Below are 23057 nucleotides of genomic sequence, written 5' to 3'. Positions count from 1 at the left end.
ACTGGTAAATCATTCATAGGATAAATTCTTTCATCTCTCTGTGCCTAGGTTTTCCCTTGGGAAACCAAAGTATAAATGCTGGTTACTTGCTCTCGTCTCTTCATTTTAATGCACTTGCTTCTTTGGCTTTGCCCTCCTGTGCTTTTATTTCCCCTTGTTTTCTCTCCCCTCACTTTGTTTTTTTCTAATCTGTCATATTTTCTTCATCTTTTATTACAGAAACATGTCTTTAGGGAAACCTAAAGATATTAAGATCAAAGAATTGAAAATTGAAACAGAAATTTTAATATTCTAATACGAACTTGTTTGATCTAACATGAATAAGTCATTTGCTCTCTGCCTTTGTTGCAATAGATGTAAGCTCAGGTAAAGAAATCAGCATTATCTCTAAGTGTTTCACATTCTCCAGCTGACTTTCAAGTATTAAGAGGTTGATTATCCAACTTTTTTTTGCTTTGACCCCTGAGGGAAAAACCGGTCTATGGTAAGAAAAAGAATACTGGCCAAGCTCGATAAATCCTGGTTTTCAGTTATTACCTTTCTGCCCTTGGGCAAGCCACAAACCCACTGTGAAGCCCAGTTTCCTCGATGCTCATGAAAGGCTGTCTGCCCCACCGTGTGGTTGTGAAGGCCAACAAGACAAGGCCTGTAAAGACTTGGATGCACAAATGGTAGCCGCTGCTATAATCACAATGTAATAAATATTTATGGATTGGTGTTGGCTTCCTCATTGTAAAAAAAGAAAGGAGACTGGGAAATCATAAACTGGACTGCCAGAACCATTGCAAAGTTTAAGAAAGTGTTTTGTAAACTAACAACTTACGATTTCAAACTAGGCTTGGTATTCCTTCTCTTCTATGTATCTAAAGATTTTTTTATAGTTTATTAGCAGCTTCAACAGAGAAGGCAATGGCAACCCCCTCCAGTACTCTTGCCTGGAGAATCCCATGGACATGGACGGAGGAGCCTGATAGGCTGCAGTCCATGGGGTCGCAAAGAGTCGGACAGGACTGAGCGACTTCACTTTCACTCTTCACTTTCACGCATTGGAGAAGGAAATGGAGACTCACTCCAGTGTTCTTGCCTGGAGAATCCCAGGGACAGGGGAGCCTGGTGGGCTGCCGTCTATGGCGTGGCAAAGAGTGGGACACGACTGACATGACGCAGCAGCAATAGCAGCAGCTTCAGACAGTGAACTTCAAATCAAGCGGCATTTCTCATAAGTAATCATGAGAAAGAGTTTCATCAGCCGCTTAAAATGAGTTTTGAGCTGTCTACAAATGTGCCTCCTCATGGCGTGCATCACTCCACCATTTTAAATGAAAATGGCTATTCCTTTGCATTCCTTTCATAACACCTTGCCTCCCAGTAAGGTGTTATGTGCTTAATCCCTCAGTCATGTCTGACTCTTTGAGACACTTTGGACTGTAGCGCCAGGCTTCTCTGTCCATGGGATTTTCTCGCCAAGAATACTGGAGTGGGTTGCCATTTTCCTCCTCCAGGGGATAAAAACAGGGAGGTTTTGGGTTCAGGCAAACCTAAATTCAATTTGTGACACTACCTTAAAACACAAAAATTAGTATCTACTCTATTCGAGGGAAAAATGAATTAATAATTTTTGTAAAGTGCTCAGTAGCTGAAAGAGTGACTTCTTTCCATCCAAAGGACCTACAACTTAAAGTAACCTTAGGAACACCACTGTTTCGTGAATCTTGATACCACACACCTCAAGTTTTAATCACATTTAACAGATCTACTTTCATTCTTCCACTATACAGTAAATTATTCAACCTCTTCTATAAAATGGAGGTAATAATAGAACCTAGCTCACAGGGTAAGCAGAACAGATGAGAAAGTGCATGTACATGCTTAACCTGATGTCTAGCACATAATACATTTTAGCTAATAAAACTATAATAATAGTAATAGCAATAACATGTCAGATATAGTCTAATTCTCACCTTAACAAACTCATAAATAGGTCAGTGGCAAAGCTATACGGCTAGTTTGCCTTTTTTTCCTTCTTAGGTTTCCTTGGCCCTATTTCTCTGCCTCCCTTCCCAGGGCAGGTCTGTTTCAGTTCAGCCGCTGGCTGGAACATCTGGCAGGGTGCCCACCCTTGACGTTTGCTCTTTGTAGAGCCAACAGGGTGGGGAGCTAGGGGTTTGATCATCTTCACCGCTGAGACGTTGGAATCTGTTGAGTTAAACATTGCCCTACTGTTACCATCCCCTCCCTCGCCTTCTCCCTCCCCATGAATGAATCTGGAAGGAATGAACCTGAAGTCTATCTGAACAGCTATAAAACCTTTATGGTACGTGGGCTGCTCCTCGGGGAGGAGGGCATGCGCCTCCCTGTTCGTTCCTGGAGTAAACATAACGCGTCAGCATTTTCCCTAACACGGGGTCAATGTCTGAGGGAGTGGTGCTCTCCGTGCCTGGCACCTGCTGGTGCGGAGGGGCCTGCTGGCAGCAACGACCGCAATCAGCTTTGATGGCAGCACTAAGCACAGAGCTCAGTGCCTTTGAACTCGCCAAGTAATATTTATCCTCTGATAGTACATCTGCGAGGCTCCACTTGTTCTCCATCTTCTACACTTACAGAATTCTGTAAGAATATATTCTATATTCTCATGTAAGGCCATAATATATAATAGAATATGTACATGTGTATTACAATGTATTTTATGGTACCCATGTAGCCAACATTAAATTTGCACTGATTTTTTTAAAGCTTTTTTTTTTTTTTGACATGGACCATTTTTAAAGTCTTTGTTACAATATTGTGTCTGTTCTAAGGTTTGGTTTTTTGGCAAATCAGGTATATGGGATCTTAACTACCCAGCCAGGGATTGAACCTACACCCTCTACATTGGAAAGCAAAGTCTTAACCACTGGACCACCAGGGAAGTCCCCATACTGATTTTTCTAAGTGATCTTTGCGAGAAAAAAAAACAAGAGGAACTTATCTCTCTTGGAGGTGCATGCTAATTATTGATTCAGGCTTTGGAGTTGCCCTGCTATCCTGTTTGATGTCATCCACGAAATGCTGGCTCCATGATGGCAACAATCAGTCTATGATTTATTACAGGTGCCATCTTTGAAGGATCTATGGCACCATACCATAACTGCTGACTGTTGACCTGAAACTTTTCCATGTCCAATAGCAGGTCTCTAACCCTTTCTGAATCTACAGAAGGGACAAAGAGGAGCACAACTCATTTTACTGGAGGTTGCCATTATTTTTCCTTCTCTGTGACTCTATCCTGTGCCAATCAGTCATGTTTTATAGTACTTTTTCTCCAGTCAGTTCTCCAAAGACCTTTCTGTCCACGTAGACAACTATTCTCACCTCTATGGCATGTTCTTGTAACTTATTTGGATTCTGTTGTAGAGTATCAATTAGACCATATCCTGGGTAGAAGGACTGTTCATTGCTTACAAGCATCAGGCCACCAAAAGCTGGTGACATCCAGCAACCAGCTGGTCATCATGATTGACACATTACAATGATGTAAACTTGGGAGCTCAGTTTGGAGTGCTGGCACCATTTTACTACCAAAGATTATGGCATTGAGAAGTTCTGCCTCTTAATTGTGGGCACCTAACTACTCTATTTCCCATCACTTCATGGGAAATAGATGGGGGAACAGTGGAAACAGTGTCAGACTTTATTTTGGGGGGCTCCAAAATCACTGCAGATGGTGACTGCAGCCATGAAATTAAAAGACGCTTACTCCTTGGAAGAAAAGTTATGACCAACCTAGATAGCATATTGAAAAGCAGAGACATTACTTTGCCAACAAAGGTCCGTCTAGTCAAGGCTATGGTTTTTCCAGTAGTCATGTATGGATGTGAGAGTTGGACTGTGAAGAAAGCTGAGCGCTGAAGAATTGATGCTTTTGAACTGTGGTGTTGGAGAAGACTCTTGAGAGTCCCTTGGACTGCAAGGAGATCCAACCAGTCCATTCTGAAGGAGATCAGTCCTGGGTGTTCTTTGGAAGGAATGATGCTAAAGCTGAAACTCCAGTATTTTGGCCACCTCATGTGAAGAGTTGACTCATTGGAAAAGACTCTGATGCTGGGAGGGACTGGGGCAGGAGGAGAAGGGGATGACAGAGGATGAGATGGCTGGATGGCATCACCGACTTGATGGATGTGAGTCTGAGTGAACCCCAGGAGCTGGTGATGGACAGGGAGGCCTGGCGTGCTGCGATTCATGGGGTTGCAAAGAGTCAAACGTGACTAAGTAACTGAACTGAACTGAACTATTCTAGAAGTAGTGCCACAGTCTGAACAAAAATGAGGACACAAGAGAGGATCTCAGAAAAGCATCATAACTGTAGGAAGAGGAGGAAATAGAAACACCCTTGGTTGGCAAAGGTAACAATTACTCTGAACATTTTTTATCAACAAACAAAAATTTTAAAGAATTCAATGCTCCATTACAATCTAGAGTTTGATTTATGATAGATTTGATTACAATTCCTTTCTGAGATGCAAGATAACTGATCTGGGTACTAATTTAGTCATGAAAATATTTTCAGTGAATAATCCAAACCAGGACCTATGAGTATATTTCCTGTGAGGTGTGACTTCATTGTAAACCTTAATCCAATCTGTAGAGTCAAATTTTAAACATTTATACTTCCGTTGTGAACAACAACTGTGAAGTGGAAAAAAACAGTCCTATTTTTGTATCTTGTATTTTTTTAAATTTTCATTTTGAGTACATTGTGCTTTGTATTATTTGTTTTTTCTAAACATGTAATCTTCATATGAAGTTAATAATATATTGAAAAATACAAATAAAATTTACCCATAATCCCACCATCCAGATAGAACTGATGAAGTTTTGCTATCTTTTTCGTTGTATAAATACACATAAGTATTCTTTTAAATTTGGAGCATACTATTCATACTCTGGGGAAATACGCCTTTTTCATTTAACACTATGTTAAAGACATTTCCCACTTAATGAACATTCTTCTAAAACATAATTTTAAATATCTGTAAGATATTTGATTATATTAACATAGTGTCTTGTTACATTCTGTTTCTCTACCATGCTATTTGTGTGCCTCTAAAGGCTACAAGTTTGCAGATTGTCAGACTATGTAGTTTACTAATCTATGCTATGCTAAATTGCTTCAGTGGTGTCCAACTCTTGCGACCCTATGGACTGTAGCCCGCCAGGCTCCTCTGTCCATGAGATGCTCCAGGCAAGAATCCTGGAGTGGGTTGCCATGACCTCCTCCAAGAATTTACCAATCTAGTATGTTCCAAATCTCCAAAAGTTCCAACACCGAGAATAAAATTACCTTCTACACACTCCCACTTCCAAAGTCTGCCAGGGCATCCTCACGGGTATACATGTACTCTGCCTTCTTTGCGCACACACGGAGTGAACTAGGACTGGAGCCCCACCCCTTGTGCCATGTACCCCACCCTCTCGGGACTTCTCAGGGACTTCACTCTTACAGCCATCACGTCTCTCTCTAGCATCAACAGTTTTTCTCCCTCCTATAATCACCTTCAAATATGTTGTAATGCGTCTTTTTTTTTGGCTGCACAGCAAGGGGGATCTTATTTATCCAACAAGGGATCAAACCCAAGCCCCTGCTGTTGGAAGGGCACAGTCTTAACCACCGGGAAAATCGCATATCTCTCAAAACTCTGTCCCTTGAGCCTTCAGTCCCAGTCCCAGCTTCCACCTCACTCCTCTCTACCCCATTCACTGCTTCCAACTCCACTCCCCTCGTGTGCTCTAGAACAAGAGAATCAGGCTTCAGTCCCACCGCATCAAAATGCCCCTGTCAGTCACCAGTGACCTCCTCGTTACCTAGTCCAGTGATCCTTGCTCATTCTTTATCTTAATCTCTGAGCAGCACATTCCACAGTTGATCACTGTCTCCTTCCGGAATCAGTTTCTTCATTTAACTTCCAGGACACAACATTCTCCTTACCTCCCTGTCAGCTCCTACTCAGTCTCCTTTGCTGGTTCCTCCCAACTTCCTGATCTCTAAACACTGAAGGGCAGCAGGAAGCAGGTCTCTTCCTTTCTCCATCTACACTCACTCTCAAGGTCAGTGATTTTCAACCCTGGTTTATGTTAGAATACCTTGGAGAGCTTTTAAAAATTCCCAGTGCTGGGGCTGAGCCCCAGCCTTATAATCTAAGACCACAGTTGATCTAGGATGAGGCCCAGTCATCCACACATGCTTCAAGCTCTCGCAGTGATTCTCATGGACCGTCAAGGTTAAGAACTATTGGCCTGGGCCCTACGTGATCTCATCCAGCCTCATGGTTTTAAATAATATCAATACAATGGAAATTCCAAAATAGTCATTAATCATATCCATATGATATATAAATATATACACACAGAGACTTATACATAAAAGATGCTTTCTGCTTGGAAGGAAAGCTATGACAAACCTAGACAGTGTATTAAAAATCAAAGACAAAAACCTTTGTCACTCTGATGACAAAGATCCATAGAGTCAAAGCTATGGCTTTTCCAGTAGCCATGTATGAAGCTGAGAGTCAGACCATAAAAAAGGCTGAGTGCCAAAGGATTGATGCGTTTGAATTGTGGTCCTGAAGAAGACTCAAGAGTCCCTCGGACTGCAAGGAGATCAAATAAGTCAGGCAATGGCAACCCACTCCAGTACTGTTGCCTGGAAAATCCCATGGATGGAGGAGCCTGGTAGCCCGCAGTCCATGGGGTCGCTAAGAGTCGGACACGACTGAAGCGACTTAGCAGCAGCAGCAGCAAAGGACATCAACTCTGAATATTCATTAGAAAGACTGACAGTGAAGCTGAAGCCCCAATACTTTGACCACCTGATGCAAAAAGCCAACTCATTGGAAAAGACACTGATGCAGGAAAAGATTGAGGGCAGAAGGAGAAACAGGCAACAGAGGATGAGATGGTTGGATGGCATCACTGACTCAATGGACATGAGTTTGCACAAACTCCAGGAGATAATGAAGGACAGTGAAGCCTGGTGTGATGCAGTCCACGGGGTCACAAAGAGATGGACACGACTGAGCTACTGAACAATCAAAGGAATATATGCATCAAAGTCTGATGAAAAGAGGAATTTCAAAGACAGTAAAACCAATAACTGAGCCTAGAATCAAATGAAAAATGGGAAGCACCTTTCCCCATAATTAACCCAAATCCTAACTTCCATGTCACACTAATATCTTCATTATATTGTATTCTTAATACTCCCTTAAGAGCCTTTTATTGTTCCCATTAACAGATAGGAAAATCAAGGCAGAGACCAAGTGGAGAGAACTGTGCAGAAACATTAACAAAGATGTACAATTTTGAGGTGGCTCACGGCCATGATTACACAGATGATACAAGAAGGGGAGCCTCTTCCAGGGCCCCAAAACGACCTCTTGTCTAACACTCGGAAATGAATTGTCCAAGGAGACACATGCTGACAAAGCAAGAGACTTGACTGGGAAGGGGCTTCCTTTGTGGCTCAGCTGGTAAAGAATCGCCTGCAATGCAGGAGACCTGGGTTTGATCCCTGGGTTTGGAAGATCCCCTGGAATAGGGAAAGGCTACCCACAGTATTCTGGCCTGGAGAATTCCATGGACTGTATAGTCCATGGGATCGCAAAGCATCAGACAAGACCGAGCGACTTTCACTTGCTCTGGTAGAAAGCAGGAGGGTAAGGGAACCCAGGAGGACTGCTTTGCCATGGGGCTCACAGTCTCGGGTTTTATGGTGATGGGATTAGTTTCCAGGTTTTCTCTGGCCAATCATTTGACTCAGGGTCCTTCCTGGTGGCACACACATTGCTCAGCTGAGATGGATGGCAGCAAGAAGGATTCTGGGAGGTGGTAGGACACGTGGCATCTCCTTTTGACCTTTCCTGAACTCTTCCGGCTGGTGGTGGCTTGTTAGGTCTGTGTTCCTTGCTAGGACCTCCTGTCATAAAATAACTCATGCAAATGGTTACTATGATGCCTGGCCAGGGTGGGCGGTTTCAGTCAGTGTGCTTCTCCTAACACAGAGACAGTTACTGAAGGAGAGAAAAGGAGGAGGATTATCGTATCTAATACTCTGACATTCATCTCCAGTTGCTTTAGGTATTTAATATGTGTGAAGGAGAAGGACGATGCTAGAAAACATATTAAGCTGGCCTATAGAAACAGATCTGAGAATTGGGGGGATTTTTTTTTAACCATTCCCATTCTGTTCATCTGCTATAAGCAGCAAATCTGGCTCCCAGCCCGACCTCTATAACGGAAGATTAACATGGTAACCGGTTGCACTGCTTCCTCTCCCCAAAGACTCGTCCCTAACTTCCTTTGGCTAAATCACAAAGTATGTTTTCCATTTTCAGTTAAAATAAAAGGGCGTGGGAGGTGGCAGAGAAAGAAAAAGAGAAAGAAAAAGATGTAGTTTCTTTTAATCATCCTCCCCCCCCACAACTAAAAGAAAAAAGAAGCACTCGACTTAAGAAAACAAACTTAAGCAATAGTCATTTTTCAGTTTGTCTATAAAAGTAGAATAATTTACTTTTTATTCCAGAAAAAAAGTTTTTGTTTCTTTAAACAGGACTTGAAATAGTTTCAAAGTGTTGGGAAATCAGTGCATGAATCAAAGACATATCCAAGGAATCCTGTAAATTTCAGCGAAATCTTGTTTGCCACAGATTTGGAGCGTGTTTCCTCTGTCCTTTTGAACTTGTTTCTGTTCTGCTGCTCTTGCAAAATATCCTTATACATACTTTCAAACCTCTAACAGGGCAGGTCTCTTCATAGCTCACTTGCAAATCATTTGGTCACTAGGTGGGGACTTGCATGTGAGTGGTGAAGGGAGCTGAATAATCTTCATAGCATACTCATTCCTTTTTTTCCCCTAAATCCTGTAAAAAGCCTTGCAGACATAGAGACAGTGGCCTAATTATAAGGAGATCCGAATCTAACATAAGCTCCTGGAATCGCTCGTGCCAAAATACAGAATATAGGTGGGCACAGATCTCAGTGGCCTTCAAATCTCACTGGTCTTCATGATTTAAGTAGCACTAGTGACTGAGTGCAATGGAAATAGGTAAGCAGGAGACTGAAGAAGGGAATGGGACTATAGGAAATAGATCCTGTTTTGACTTTGATTTCTGTTTTAACATGAAAGCCTTGGAGTTTGTAATTATACAGGCCCAGGCTGATGGCTAATATTCTGGCCACCCAAGAAGACATCTTAAAAACATAACAAAATATTATCGTTACCAAAAGGCCTCGTAAGATTTGGTAGTGAGTGCACACACTTGTGAGGCTAGACTGCTCAGCCCCTAATATCAGGAATACCCTTAACTCATCCGGAGACCTGTCAGCACTACTTAAGAAGGTCCTCAGGGCCTCATCCTGAATTCAAGATCCTTTTCTGTCTTTGAAATCCAAAAGGGGAGCTAATGTCACTTATCTAGAAAATATATGGCTAACAGTTAAACCTGGGCATGATGTCAACTCAAGTATTCGGTTTGAGGCACAGAAAGTCATTGGAGAGGAGAAGACAGCTGGAAGCCCTTCTGTTCGGCCTCTATTCAATCCATCAGGTGTCTGTTGAGTTGAACAATACACGGTTCCAAGTGTATGGACTTCTCCACACCACAAGCTAATGCTGACAAAGGACCTTTCAGGCAAAACGTAGGTAAGCACCTCTTGCTGAAGTGAAATATGGGGAGCTCCAAATGGCCCTCAAAGTTCTGAGCTCTTAGCACCATAGTCCAAGCATCCTAACGACTTCTGGCCTCCTGCTACTGCTGTGTCCATTAAGTCATCATGAGCAGGCCTTTTCAGGAATGAGGATTCTTCCTGTAGTGAATTTAGGTTTGCCAGAACTGTCTACACATAGGATTTAGTAGGTCACAAATCACCACGGAGCCCAGGCAAGGGCAAAACCCAATCAACTGAAGGACATCACTGAGGGACACTAACGTGAGACTCCCTCCCCAGGGCTGTGGACCAGGCATTTTCCTGAGCATTAAACTTATGAAAGTTCCACACACAGACACCTTAGGCAAACTGCAAGCATATTTGAAGTTTACCCTCCCCTGACTGTCATCCTTCTTTTGACTTTATGGCTCCTCAGCAAAAATGACACCAGGTTTATTGCTGTCTACATGCTCTCCAATCCCTGAGCAGGTTTGTTATACCTTCTCTACGGATGGGGACTGTGTCATCATTTCCTCCTAAAAAGAACCACCTGGGGACAGGTTGCGTCTAGAGCAGGTATTTAAACATTCTTTCTGGGCACGAGAAGGAAGGAATGAATGATGAGGTGAGTGGGACAGTGGATGACCTTCTTTTCCTACCTTCTTGTCCTCTCTAACAGTAAGTCTTATCTGATTGTCTGCTAAGGAGTTCCTTGACTTAAAGGCTTATCGCACATCTTTTTCTCTTTAGGGAGTCAAAGCAAATTCTACAGCTTCTTTGTCCTCATGTTCTTTCTGTTCACCTCACCTTCCCAATCTTACTTAGTAGTCGGGGTTCATGGTGTTTCCCCTCACCATGTTGTCACCCCACGTGGGAACAACGTGACCTGTCTTTCCCAGGGACCCTGAGCCACACTCACAGGGAAGCCCCTTCCACAGCTCCTCTCTTCATGGCAGCCTCCTCTCCCTGTGTTCGGGATGCACTGTGAGTCTCCCACACCTGAGTTAACTTGCCCTGGATATCTGCACATATCATTATGTTAACGTGACCCTTAAAACTCCACCCGAACCAACAAAGATAATCTCCCAGTCACTGCTATACAAAAACACCTCCCAAAAGTGTAAAGCTGGATTTCAAACCAGGATAGAATTGCACACAGTCGAAAAAGGAAAGGAATGCTCAAAGACATTGAGACGATAATAGAGCTTGGGTCCAGAAAAGAACATCACTTATATTGTTACCTGTCTTAGAGGTTTTCTATGTCGTTTTTAAAATTTTTAGTAATAAAAAAACTTCTATGACAGAAAAGAAATGTAATTAAATGCTGCTCAAAATATCAACTGACCAAAAGGATTCATTTTCTCTAAATTCTCATATGTGCCACAAATGATCAAGTACCTGGGTTGAAGGAATTTATAAAAGTCTTAGTAATACTCTCAGATCATAGATCTGCTCATGGAAGCTGAAGAAAAGAGATGATAGAAACTAGAGTCTTCTCCATTTACCTTTACTCATCCTTTGCAAAGGATCTTCTCGTTCTTTAGTAGGCTCATCATACTGCTTGATACCCTTCCCCCATGGTCTACTTTCTTAAAAATAACTACAGCTGATGACGAGCTTCTGTGACTGGGACACACAGTGGTCACAGCTAGAGAACTAGCTGAGCTGGGTGTAAGATCCGGCTGTGACACTGGACTGGTATGTGACCGGGGCAAATGATAAGCTCCCTGAGTGTTAGTTTCTTCATTTGTGAAGAGAAGCTCTATGAGGTTATTGGGAGGAGTGGGTGAAGTATGTGAAACACTTTGTAAGCTATTTGTAAAGCTAATATTGAATATTTATTGAGTGCTTAGTATGTGACAGTCTCTGTGCTAAGAACTTCACATGCCTCATCTAATGTCAGCTAATCTAATGTCAGCACCGCTACTTGGGAAAGTCCTTGACGCTCATCCCCAAATCAAGATCCTTTGTCCTCTGAAATCTGAATGGGAAGCTATTGTGCTTACCTCAAAAATATCTGCGTTATAGTTAAGCCTCCATTTTGCAGAAAAAGAAACTGGGCCTGAGATAAGTTATTTATTTTCCAAGGTCATACAGTTAGCATGTTGCAAAACCCTGGATTAAACCAGGTCTATCTGATCTCAAACTTTTAACCACCATCTGATTTTTTTCTTATCAAATTCCTTTAACATCTACGAAGTACTAATGTCATGAAAACTGTTCCTTTTTCAGAGTAATTGTGAGGAATAGAAATGGTAATGTACATTAAAACACTTTGTAAACTATAAAGAGCCAAACAACAGTAGGTTACTTCAGTCAAACACCATTCTCCAGCAATAAAGGGCGGCTATGTTGTTTATAGGATTTATTATTAAAGCAAGTATATTGAGTCAATAGCATTCATTCCTGTTTATAAAAAGCATAAAAGCTACCAGGGAAACTGCCTATTAAGATGTGAGCCATGGATTACTTCATGCTTTGTATAATAAAGTTACTTTTTTTTTTAATCTAGAATTTCCTGCAACTGGCAATTACAGTGTTGCAAGGCCTAAAATGCCTCGGTCCCCAGGAGGACTTGAGTATCCTTAAAACCACTCTCTCCATGTGCTCTCCTGGCTCCAAGCACCGGCTACCTTTGAACTAAGTCCTAAGTACTCCCCCTGCCCAGGCTTCCCTCGTTGCTCAGCCGGTAAAGAGCCTGCCTGCCAATTCAGGAGACCCAGCAGACGTGGGTTCAATCCCTGCGTCTGGAAGATCCCTGGAGTAGGAAATGGCAACCCATTCCAGTACTCTTGCCTGGAGAATTCCATGGACAGAGGAGCCTGATGGGCTACAGTCCATAGGGTCACAAGAGTTGAATGCAGCTGAGCACAAGTACTCCCCAAAACAAACAAACAAAAAGTAATGTAACTTTATCCATTAATTTTACATTTCAAAGTCCTTTATCATTTAATACTCATAGGAATACTGAGTTTATTAGGGAAAGGAGCTTTGGCTTCATTTTATAAGAAGGAAATGACCATTCAGAGAGGGTAAAGCATCCATCCACAGTCTTAGAGGTGGAAGGTCCTACAGTTGAGACTTGAATTCACCGTGTTACACACCCAGGTATTTATCCACTCTGGTGTGATTCCATCTTGGTTGCTATGGTACTTCTCCCAGAAGTATCTGCGTCTATTTGGTGCCATTCAATTCAACAGAAAACTTATTGGGTATCAATTTTGTGCCATTTTGTAGGTGCTGGAAACCAATGAGAAAAAGACACAGTTTCTACACCCAAATAACTTCAGGTCTAAAGAGGGACAGACCCACCTAGCTCTGAGGCAACTGACTGTAGTGTAGTAAACTAGAGGACTGCTTTAAAACTTTTCTAATTGTGGAATAAAAGGCTTTATGGCAGCTAAAGGAGTTTTGGATATGAGCTGGCAGCTGAGGAGTTCTTTGGTGACAGAGTGGTCACCAAAGGAGAGCCCCCTGGTTGTGTAAGGGTGCCTGGCAGGGATCAAGATAGATGGACTGACATCCCCATCTCCGTTTGCCCATATTCCATCTGGAAGGACAAGCCCACCCTCTGTGACTGTTGGTGGCCTGATTCTGGCAAATGCTCCATCTGCCCCTTCCAACCACAACTCTCTCCCAACATGACTCTGAGTCTACCAAATCCCTCCCTCTAATCCAGGACTCCAGCGTGCTCTCTCAGCCCTTCTCCCCTTTCCGCACACTGGGGAAACCAGACCCTTGTCCTAAAAATCCCAACAGAACCAGCACATCAGGGGCTTGCTTTTTCCCCAGAGAATCCACAGCCCAGGACCAAGTCTGGTGGGAAAACCCTAAATGGTGACTGAAAGCATCTCAATGTGAGAATTTGGCAAGGGATATGGCAACAGGGGACCCCAGGAATGGACCACAGTTGACACACACATCTGTGATTTTTTTGTTGGTATTTTTGACCCGCTCTTTGTGGCTTGCAGGATCCTAGTCCCCCAACCAGGGATCGAACCAGTGACCATGCCATTGAAAGTGCTGAGTCCTAACCATTGGACCACCAGGGAATTCCTGTACGTTTTTATATGCATAAGTGTATATGGTGTGAACACAGGAAAGTGTCTGGCTCAGCTCTCCTGCTGCAGAGAGAATAGCTTACTGATTGACACTTGGACCCACTGCCACGGTCAAACCTAGACCACGCTTCCAGCAGGCTGCTCCCAGTCGATGGCCAAGAAGCAGGGAACTAGTGCCGGCCTGTTCCTGTGAGAGTCAGGACCCCTCTAATAGGTACCTTGGGCTTTACAACCCCACCCCAACCCTGCCAGCCTGGCAAAAACTTTCTTGAAACTGCTGTGCAGTCAGGGATTCTTCCCATTCGATCTTCTGTCTTCACAGCTAGAAAGATGAACTTGATTTACAGTGTCAACCTTCTTGCAGTATTACAGGTACTGGGTGCTAAGTGACATTCACGTACATGACTTATCTCCATAGAGCACACAAGTGGTAACAAAACTCAAAATAACTGAGAAGGAAGTAAGCTATAGATTTGTCTATCACTACATTTACTAATCTAGATCATTACTAGACAGAGTCCACTAGCTTTTGATGGAAATAGTACAAGCTACAAGCTATTACATGCTATAGTAGGTCATGTACAGATAGGAGAGTTGGATCATAAAGTAGGCTGAATGCCAAAGAATTGATGCTTTTGAATTGTGGTGCTGGAGAAGACTCTTGAGAGCCCCTTAGACTGCAAGGAGATCAAACCAGTCAATCCTAAAGGAAATCAATCCTGAATATTCATTAGAAAAACTGATGCGAAGCTGAAGCTCCAATATTTTGGCCACCTGATTTGAAGAGCTGACTCACTGGAAAAGACCCTGATGCTGGAAAAGATTGAGGGCAAGAGAAGGGGATGACAGAGGATGAGATGGTTGAATGGTATCATCAACTCACTGGACATAAGTTTGAGCAAACTCCCAGAGGTAGGGAAGGACAGGGAAGCCTGGCATGCTGCAGTCCATGGGGTCACAAAGAGTCAGACATGACTTAGCAACTAAGCAATGCCAACAGCATAAGTTATATGCAATTCCAGAGTGCCGATTGCTACCCTGTTCCTTTTTCTCCTTATTAAAAAAGCATGGTGGAATAAAAGTGAGGAAGTAATGAAGAACTACAAGAATAACCTTAAACCTTGAATTTGATTTAATTAACTTTAAAAAGTAATTATAGTGACTTCCCTGGTGGTCCAGTGGTTAAGACTTCACTTCCAGTGCAAGAGATGCGGGTTCCATCCCTGGTCAGGGCGCTAAGATCCTACATGCCTCATGGCCAAAAAAACAACACATAAAACAGAATCAATACTATAATAAATTCAGTAAAGACTTTAAAATGGTACACATCAAAAAAAGCTTTTTAAAATAGTAATTGTTATTTGTATGGACAATTAACATAAATATATAAACATGTGTATAAATATTTAATCATTACAAACATTGATACTTTATTATTAGAAGAAAGTTACTTAATAAGGTCAGGACATTTGATACAAAGCAGAAATGGGGAGGCCTGGGCTGCCTTCTAAGACCTTTTGTTTTCTACCTGACATCATCTTTTTTTATGTCTGCTCTGAACAAAACTGTAAAAGTAGATGAAACATAATTTTGATGTCTCCCACGTCTTATATTTGGAGTCCCCCCCCAACCTTTGAACCTTGACTCCTGACTCCCAGGACCTCGACAGTACAACCCTGCAGCACTGCCTCCTCCTCACAGCTTTTCTTTCCCCAACAGAATTTACCGAGGACTCTTTTGCTTCCTAGCAAAAGTAGTAGCAAATGTAGTGAATATGATCACTACTGGATCAATGGATTATTTCTCCTCTGGCCACAAAATGCATTTTAACAGGCACTTTCCAGAGTGTGTCTGAGTTCACGGGAAGAAGCAGATGTCTTTAGTTGGGTCCAGCCTGAAATCTCACGCTATAGTACTTTTCCTATCAGTAGAGTTGGCTTTGTAGCACTTTGTCCCTTCCCTTATTATGCCTTTAATACCATAATGGTCTAGTCCCTGAGAAATGTTTAACTTCAAACACGCACATACTCAGAATCCGGTAGAATCCACATTTGTGTTCTTTACTCCTGACTCAGGACACCCACCGTAACCCACACAGAATTTCATTAGCATGTGGAGCAGTTCCTCTGTCTTATTCAGCTCATTCTACCAGCTGCTCAAACTTCTTTAATTTGCCGGGGGCAATCACTCTGTCACCATGTCATCCTCCTTTAGGGAGCTCTCCCTTCTCCAGAATCTCTCTTCTTTTATCTTCCACTATGGGAGCCTCTAGGTCTCTTAAAATTCTTCCCCACCCTGGGAATCCTTTCTTCACTGTGATCTTCAGAATGGGGTTGTCAGTCATTTCCTTCCATCTGATTTTACTTTTTTCTAGATAGTTCCAGGTAAGACTACCACTCGCAGTAAAGAATCTGCCTGCTAATGCAGGAAATCCAGGTTCAACCCCTGGGTTAGGAAGATCCCCTGGAGAAGGGCACGGCAACCCACTCCAGTATTCTTGCCTGGAGAATTCCAAGACAGAGGAGTCTGGTGGACTACAGTCCATGGGGTCACAAAGAGTTGGATATGACTGAGTGACTAACACATACACACACACACGACAACAGAGGAAGAAATGGAAAACCAATCCAATTAGAGGCAAATACCTTCAAGGCAATCACACTTACATCACCAAGAAAGACAGAATAATTCCCCCCTGTGTTTTTATGCTAAACGAAGTCTTTGTCTCCTTTCCCTAGCTGAAGTTGCTCTAATTTGATATGTCCCTAACTTCAGAAGAGCGGTGGACATAGCCCTTGCTTTCTAGGAGAAAGAGGGAAAAACCTATCTTGCCACAATTCTTTCATTGATTTTGAAAATGTTATTGGTCACTTACACCAAGCAGTAGAGCTAAAGAGTAAGTAAGTCAGACTTGGTTCCACCCTTCTGGAGCTTCTGATTCAGATTCTAGAGCTGGACAGGTTTTAAAAGACTTCCTAAGTCACTGCTTCCCAAACTATTTATCAAAGATCATTAATATTCGATGTGATGTTAACTGCTGTGTCTTGAGTGCAGTGAAGGGAAAAAAAGTGTTCAATGGTTAAATTATAATAACTTTGAAATGACAGGTTAGACAAAGCTAAGCCAGTTTCCTCACTCCAGACTTTCAATATGCTAACATACATGTGACTCTCTGAAGGGCACAGGGAGAGGATGAGATGCAAAATAATAATTTGCATCCTCTAACTTATTTCAACACAATTCTTTTTGAAGTGTATCGCTAACATCAACTGTTAGCAACAAAACAAATTCCTGTAAAGCTTCCCAGACCCAAGTCCCAATTCTTCCTTCTACACGTGGGGAAACTGAGGTGGCCAAGAACAGGGAAGGGCAGAGCCAAGACAAGACTGGGTCTCCTTCTTATTATTCCCATGATCTTTTGACCAGACCATTTCATACTGCTGTTTCTACTATCTTCTCTCTTCTTTGCTTCCCTCCTTGCTCTCAGATAATGGTTATGGTACTTACCTTTTCACCTACTCGCTGCTTTTTTTTTTCTCTGTTATTCATATAACATTGAATCCTAAGCTCTTACATGGCAAGGACCAACTGTTGAGACAATGAAATAATGGACAATTTGTGCTCAGTAGATATTTATAACCAAAAGATGATGACAGCTTCCCGATGCACCTTTCCTCCAGCCTCATACAGACCTTCCTTCTATAGCAACCATCCCTGTTCCAGCCGAGAATCATGACACATCTTGTTTGTAATAACAATAATAATACCTCTGAAATGGATTAGTCTTGGTATACTGCTTTAGACGTTTCATTTAATTGATTTTGCCTACTTACACAAGAGGTTGCATAATTATTGATACACATGATTTGCACATGATTAAGTGCTGGATGGAATATACAGAATATCCAGCCTCTCAGTATGGGAAAGACTTGAATGTGAGAATATGGGAGAGGGTGTATGTGAGAATATTTGTGCAAGTACTTGGACTTATGAGAGTATGTGTTTAATTATAAAATCTGCCTAACTAAAAGCTAGGTCATATGGATATACTTTTAGGTTTTGGAAACTTAAGGTGGGAGGACTCTCACTATCTCAGTTTAAAAGAGATACATCAAAAAAAAAAAAAAAAAAAGAGAGAGAGAGAGATAGGTCACCCTAATGAGCAAGTAAGGGCTGCTATGCTGCCACCTTGTGGTAAGTATGCATAAGTGAAAGTGAAAATGTCATTCGCTCAGTCCTGTCTGACTCTGCCACTTAATAGACTATAGCCTGCCAGGCCCCTCTGCGCATTGAATTCTCCAGGCAAGAATTCAGGAATGGGTTGCCATTCCCTTCTCCAGGGATCTTCCTGACCCAGGTATCGAACCCACATCTCTTGCTTCTTCTGCTTTGGCAGGCAGATTCTTCACGGTCTGAGCCACCGGATAAGCTCATGTACGCATCCATGAGCCAACTAAATCAATACAGCTGACCCTTTTTCTGAGTACATTGTTACATAACGACCCAAGGAGGAAAATACTTGTATGAAAGCGTTACTCAGGAAAAGGAAATATTTTACCATTAAGTGGTAATTAATTAATTACCATTAATTAATATTATCATTAATAATATTGCTATATTATTTGGGCCTTTAAAGCAAGTTTTGCTTAATAGTCAAACAGCAAATCATCACCCCTGAGCATTTACTGTATGTGTGACCCACCCACTCTGTGGAGGAATTTCCAAACTTCTAGTGGATAAACATGGAGAAAGCAATGGCACCCCACTCCAGTCCTCTTGCCTGGAAAATCCGCTGGGCGGAGGAGCCTGGTAGGCTGCAGTCCATGGGGTTGCTAAGAGTCGGACACGACTGAGCGACTTTGCTTTCACTTTCCACTTTCCTGCATTGGAGAAGGAAATGGCAACCCACTCCAGTGTTCTTGCCTGGAGAATCCCAGGGACGGGGGAGCCTGGTGGGCTGCCGTCTGTGGGGTCGCACACGAGAATCGAACACAGCAGCAGTGGATAAACATAGGAGCACGTGTCAGTGAGGTACGAAGCAAGCTCTAGTGGGTTATATAAGGAGGTGTGGCCTCAGAAAGCCACTTTAGTTGTTGGATCTCTGTACATTACCAGCTTCAAGAACAGTGCTAATCTGGTCCATGGGGATCTGGTAGGTTGGCATCTGCCAGCTAACATTCTGCTTGCATGTGGTCTGATGGGCCTCATGTGAGAGCAAAATACTTAGGGCTGAGCTGTTCTTAGAGGAAAGACAGCTAAGCTCTCCCACTCAGTGACAATCAGTCCCATTCCCATGGCTTCCCCAATGGCTCAGCAGGTAGAAAACCTGCCTGACAATGTAGGAGACATGAGTTCAATCCCTGGCTCAGGAAGATCCCCTGGAGAAGGAAATGGCAACCGTATTCTTGCCTGGGAAATCCTCCTCCAGAGGAGCCTGGAGGGCTACAGTCCACAGGGTGGCAAAAAGAGTCGGACATGACTGAATGATGAGCACTTCCCTTCCCGTAAGGCAAGAAAGTGACCCAAAACCAGATCAAGATAACATTCGCTCCTTCATTCTTTCCTTTAACCAATAATTATTAACTCCATCAATAATTATTAAGCATCTACTATGTGCCGGGCACTTGCTAGCTGGAGGAAATACGATGGTGAGAAATGGTCCAGTGATGACCCACAGCCTCTGCTCTCATGGATTTCACGGAACACTGACTAGACCTGGACAAGGTGAGGGTCGACGTTTCCACGGGGTCATTTCTCATGTGCTGTCACTCATGCCTTCCAACCTACGCTTGGGAGAACTAGTGTCACGTTCTGAGAGAGAAAGGAACAACAACAATTCAAAGGAGCTGGCTAAATAGGAGTTCTGACACTCAAGAGGCCGTGAGAAACTCGAAGAGACCGTCCATGTTAGAGGATCATAGCTGTGGGTTTATCCCACCTGACAGGTGTTTGCTGAGTTTGTACTATAAGCAGAGCAGTGTGCTGGTTGACACAGATCAAACCCAGACAACGCCTCCAAGTAGCTCAATTTTCATTGCAGAACAAGATACACATGAAAAATTAATTAACCCTGAGGATCATAAAGCAGCTTAAAATAAAATGTTAAACGACAGGTACAGGCAGTAAGGGGCTAAAGGGAGAAAGTGCCGTGAAGGAGGCAGCAAATCTGCCATGAGGTGGACCTTAAAGAGGGACAAGGGTTGGCCAAGTGGAGAGGAAGGGATGGAAGTAAAGGAGAGCCATGCTAGGTGACAGAAACTGCAGGGAGCAGGGAGCATGGGATGTGGCTGGAAATGTACACTGAAGACCACGGAAGGAATTGGAGACTCGTGGCACCTGAGAATAAGTCCATTTTCTGAGTATAAACAGAAATGTACAACATTCAAAGAGTGAGTTCTAGCCTGAGAGTTTCTCCTTTGTACCCTCCTAGCCTTATTAGCAGATCTAGCCAGTCAGGTGGGCAGACAAGTGGATCTATCCACTTTTAAAGTCACCAAACAATAAGGTCACCCAACTAGAGCCAGAAGTGGGTAGACAAAAGGCAAAGACCTTTTGCTATTAAGTCACCCAGCTCCTCTCCCCATCAAGGCATCTGGCTTTGACCTCAGAGAAGAGCCTGTATTTTGGCTCCAGGAAGCAAATTCCAGGATATGTGTCATATCAGAAAGGGGAGTGACAGCTTCTGGGAGAAGTGCTTGGAGTAGAAAATGTAGGCATACCCAGGAGAGAGTTGAGGAGAGAACCACGAGGTTCCCATGGCACTCCCACTGCAGAGGCACCTAGAAAATCAGCTCGTTGGCATCTCTCACCTTCCCTATCTGCTGTGGGCATCTCCTGAGTTCCTGTCGCCTCACTATCCAGTAACCTGCCCATTGACTAGCTTCCCCGGGTTCTTTCCTTGTTGAATCACTTGAGGTGAAGTCATATTCCTTTATACTCTATTACTTACTATCTGCATTTTGAGAATTCAGACTTAAGAAAGTGTTTAGTAGTCTATGAACCCTCACCCTTGACATATGGTCAGTTACAACTTTATGACGTAGAACAAGGATCTGCCAACTACAGCCCATGGGCAAAATCTGACCTCCTGTCTGTTTTTGTTAATAAGGCTCAGCAGGAACACAGCTGCGTGCATTATGTTGTGTGTTGTCTATGGATGTTTACAGAGGCTTCTGTGCTACAACAGCAGGGTTGAGCGGTTGTGACAGAGACCCTGTGGCCCGCAAGGCCTAAAATATTTTAACCTGGGCCTTTACCAAAGAAATTACTCACGCCTGGCATAAAATAAACATAATTTATGATTGTAAGACAGGTTCAGACTTACTGGTCAAGGTCTTATTATCGCTCAGAATCTCAGTTTATCACCTCAAAAATGCTTAACGCCTGCCTTGTCCATTTGGCAACACTTCAGTGAGGAGCGAATGAAATAACACATATTTATAAACATTAAATGTAGGGCTCTGGAGTCCCAGACTCCCTCACCTTTCCATTGCAGCTGTGCTGCTGTTCTAAGACACCTTCCTCCCTCCCCAGGTAGACTGAGCTCCCTCTTGCTGCTGGCTGGATTTCTTACCTTGGTTGGACTCTCCTCCCCTCTCCCACTGCTGCCTCCAAAGGGCCTCCAAATACGCCTTTACACTCTGCCAACCTCTCCTGCCCTTTGGTATTTCTGTCGCCAAAACAAATTCAAAGGAAGGAAACTCAGACATTCATCAGTGGGTGACTAAGCTTTAGAAGGGAGAAACCCAAATGAAGATAGTGAAGACTGCTGTGGCTAAATCCAAGAATGATTAGGAGATATGTACAGATGTTTAAAGCATAATGAGAAGATTTTGAAGACAGTGGGCAGAAGTTTCTACCTGATTCAATAAATGGGCGGGGGAAGTCCCCAGATGACTGAGTAACAGAGCTAAAGCAGCAGGTGCAGGGCAGGCTCTCAGCTATGGTGGGAAGGCTCCCCAGGGGCTGTCATTCTGTAGGGGGCTTCTTCCCAGGCTCCCTTTGACACTGGGACCAGGCCTCAAGGTACCATTCACGGACTCCCCACCCCTCACCTTCTGGTTCCCTCGATGATTAAGAGCCTGGCTCTGGGCCTGACAGTAAGCTGTAACCTCCAACTCAAAGGAAGCTCAGCAAGAGTGACCTTGGTAAATTCACTCTGCAAAGCACCGGGGATGTCGGCAAGCATCCCTCGCAGATTTATGGCCCTGAACCTAGTCTCCTGTTACTTAGCAATTCTGCTGAATTTTCCACTGAGCAATAAGAGCGGGATAACAGCCCAGCCGCCCAAGGTTAGCAGCCTTCTGAAGTCCACCCAGCGCCACACAACTTCTTCCTAATGGTATACAGGGGAGATTTATTGGGATGTTTTTGCAGACCAGGAAATTGCTCCATGATTTTGTCATTGACAAAGGGGCAAACGTCACTGCCCAGTTTCTGTTGGACTTTCTCCACCTCATTAACTCTTAAACCGGAAATGATGAAAATAGGCTGATTTCTTGTTCAGTTATCAGGTTGGAGGGAAACCCAAACAATATTCTAATTTCATTGTTTTCACTTCAGGGATTATTGATGTCAACTTTAGCAAACAGCTTATATTTTGATTTCCACTTGGTTTCCTGTTCTTGTGGGATTCATTTGAATTGTTACTTGGTTGGACATTCAACATTTCTCTCATTGTGTTGGTTCTAAACCAGAACCAAGGGAGGGGACACTACAGTGTCAGAAGTAATTTTATTCCTACCATCTTTGCAGATACATCAAAAACACGCACGCGTGTTCAGTCATATCCGACTCTTTGCCACTCCATGAACTATAGCCTGCTAGGCTCCTCTGTCCATAGAAATTTCCAGGCAAGAATACTGGAGTGGGTTGCCATTTCCTTCTCCAGGGGATCTTCCCAAGCCAGGGATCAAACCCGGGTCTTCTACATCTCCTGCATTGACAGGCAGATTCTTTACCACTGCGCCACCAGGGAAGCCCAGATATGTCAATGTGAGTGACCAAAACAGGTTTTTCTTTAGAGAAGGGAAGTCTGCAGCTGTGCTATGAATTCAAATTTCCATAGAGTATCTGTCATCTACCTGCCCTTCCTTAGTCAAGGAATGTCCAAGCCAGGCACATTTGTTCTAACACTGTTTATGTCTGCTCTGACTTTAAAAAACAGTCAAAAAGGAGCGTGAAGTAGTAACAGTAACAGATAGCCTTTACCATTTTGGTAATAATTGAACTGAATGCCCATGACAGCATTCATATCTGCCACATTCTCTCCATGACACCAGTTGGGACCCGTGATATAGGGCAAGGTAAGGCCGG

The 23057-nt window shown here is 43.2% G+C and overlaps 1 long non-coding RNA gene across 2 annotated transcripts in view; it reads right to left on the bottom strand.

Annotated features, from left to right (window-relative positions):
• Positions 1-21395, bottom strand: part of LOC138985403 (uncharacterized) — a 68865-nt gene extending 47470 nt beyond the window's left edge. For both annotated transcript variants that reach the window (XR_011462455.1, XR_011462456.1), the window contains exon 1: positions 21316-21395. This is a non-coding gene — a long non-coding RNA (uncharacterized lncRNA). The remainder of the gene's footprint in view (positions 1-21315) is intronic.
• Between the last annotated feature and the right edge of the window lie 1662 nt (positions 21396-23057).

Source organism: Bos mutus, chromosome 24, assembly GCF_027580195.1.
Source record: "Bos mutus isolate GX-2022 chromosome 24, NWIPB_WYAK_1.1, whole genome shotgun sequence".
NCBI classification, from domain to species: Eukaryota; Metazoa; Chordata; class Mammalia; order Artiodactyla; family Bovidae; genus Bos; species Bos mutus.
This window is presented reverse-complemented; position numbering and strand designations above follow the sequence as displayed.